We start from the raw sequence: 2665 nt of genomic DNA, 5'->3' as shown, positions 1-2665 counted from the left end.
TGGAAGTTACAGTAGTATACACCAGGGCTTTTAACCCAGTATAGGACGCCCAAATTTATACACCAACCACACAGGAATCTAAGTGGGACTGAACAATCACCAAAAATGAAAATGGGCTCGAAGATTATACCAAGGATTGATGGGGTGGAGCCGTACGTGGATGTGTTTACAATACACTCGTCTTAGCAGTAACTACACAAAAAACAATGATACTTTCTTTCCTCGAATTAACCCGCAGTCCTTTGTCATGTACGTTCAACTGTCCACTTCTTACCTTGTAACTAGATACTAGAGTGCAATTTATTCTTACAGTCCAACTCAAACATCTAACTTCTAACCACTTCGGTTAAATCTTCAACTCTTTTAGTGCCCCTTATTTTGGACCCTATGCTTTTTTAGTAACAGAGTAATGATAAAGCCGAAGCAAGCCTCGAGCGACATGGTACGACATGTACCATCTTCTATAATTTTCACATGAATTTGATGTTTAAATGCTTCAAATAAATTAAAGCATGCTTCAAAATTTGAAGTTAATTCAGATTATGCATATTTCTTAAGGAAATAGTGTCTCGATTGTTCTGTATAAACAGGTTTATGTGGTCATCTGTTCCTTCTAATAATCAACTTAATTATTAATTTCTAGACTAGACGGGAGAACAAGCCTTTACTTGCATGATGTTCCTTTGGCTGGCTGTGATTTGATCTGATTCCTTTTTTCACAATTCAATTTCCTTGAGTTTGTTTACTTATATTTCTTGCCTATATTGAGGGACCATATTGTGAATCCTAGAAAAAAAAAACTAGAGATTTTTGGTGCCTACATCTTCGTAATGTTCCTATCATTTTTTGTCAAAATATATGGGTGCGACTACGCGTGCCATCATGATCTAGTACATACAAAAGACTAATCATGTTTGTTAAGTGAATACACAAGTTATTAGACCCCTTGGCATCTATGTGTGTGGATCGAGGCACCAAAGTGAATATGACTCCAGCATGGTGACAACGAGAAAATAACCGTAGTTTTTTCGGTTAAATCTTGAGTTACAGGGATCCCACACTATTAAGAGATGATCAAAGGGGTTCATGAAATATTTGCTCAAGTCAACATCTTCGCAGCGTCATTCCACTCACATCTCTACTAAAAAGTCATTGGTCATCCTATCCACAAAATCAATCTTGTTAAATAGCCACTTCCATTTTCACTGTCGCATTGTCCGGGTTCCTACCCGGATGTCCGCGCTATTGCCGGATCATCCAAGTTGTTGCATTCCAGACATCCAGCTTAGCTATCACAAGACAACAGTAGGTTTACCTCGGAATTGAGTAGTCCAGGATCCAACCCGTATGTCTGTCAGCAACCCATAAGTGTTGCCCGAACAATCAAACACAGGAGTGTTTTCAACCGGGCTACCCCGGGCGTTCCTGACATCGTCCCAGATATCCATGCAGCACTACATGAATTAGATAGTTTGCCGTCAGGCAAGTACAGACGGCAAAGGCTGAAATACAGACAGCAAAGATTTTGCCGTCAACTGGCAGACGACAAAGAGTGTCGGCAAAGCCTAAATCCGCAAAGAGTACTTTGCCGTCAGCTTTTCATCGGGCAGGCGGTAAAGATTTTGCCGTCAGCTAAACTATGGCTTCGTTGTCAACCCTATAATAACAGATGGCAAAAAAAAGTATATTTGCGGTCAGCCTAAAAAATCACAGATCGCATAGAACTTTTTTGTTAAAAAAAAATCTGACCCAACAGTCCAAGTACAACGAATGGACGACGACGAACACTATAGTATCCATCAACACTCGTTCCAAGAGTCGACGACGAACGAATGAATTTCACAATACAAAATTACTCTATTTACACAGAATCAACAATCACTTGTTGTTCCAAGGCAAAACTGCTGCTCTATTTCACAAGATGAACAGATTACACACGAAAAGAGTACAAGAGAATTGACGCAACAAGGAGCTCAAGCAGTTTCTGTTCGTTTTTTGTATTCTCTTCCTATTCTATTTTTGTTTTTCCCTTTTTCCTTTTTGTTTTCTTTTTTCATCCCAAAAAAATGAATTATTCATAACGACATTCTGAACTTATTTTAATTCATGAACATTTTTTCAAATTCAAGACTAGTTTTTCAATTTCAGGAACATTTTCCAAATTCATGCACTTGAAAACGTGAATATTTTTTAAACAAGTGGGAACATTACAAAAGAAAACAACACAAGTTTTTGGGATCATTAGAGTTATATTTTTTTCTAGCATCGATAAAGACTAAAACAGCATAGATTGTACCCTTTTACAGCATTTTTTGATTTTTTCACGAGGTTGAACGAGTTTGCGAAGTTCAAAAAACATTTAGGAATTTCTAAGATGATCAAAGTTGGAAATTGTTCACAAATTTGAAAAAATGTGAGCAAATTTAGAAAATATAATTAATTTGTCATTTTTTCTTGATTTTCAAAATTTATATAAATGTCAAAAATGGTAAATGAATTTGAAAATAGTGCAAGATTCCAAACAAAAGTTAGTGGATTTGAAAAAAATAACTTTCAATGAAGTTCAACGGCTTTACAGATTTGGAAAAGGAATAGAAAAGGCAAAAATAAAGAAACCTAAAAGAAAAAAAGGAAAAGGGAAAAACAAATAAGGAAAAAAGAAAAA

The sequence above is a fragment of the Triticum dicoccoides genome, chromosome 7B, assembly GCF_002162155.2.
Source record: "Triticum dicoccoides isolate Atlit2015 ecotype Zavitan chromosome 7B, WEW_v2.0, whole genome shotgun sequence".
Classification (NCBI taxonomy): Eukaryota; Viridiplantae; Streptophyta; class Magnoliopsida; order Poales; family Poaceae; genus Triticum; species Triticum dicoccoides.
Note: the sequence above shows the minus strand (reverse complement) of the source record.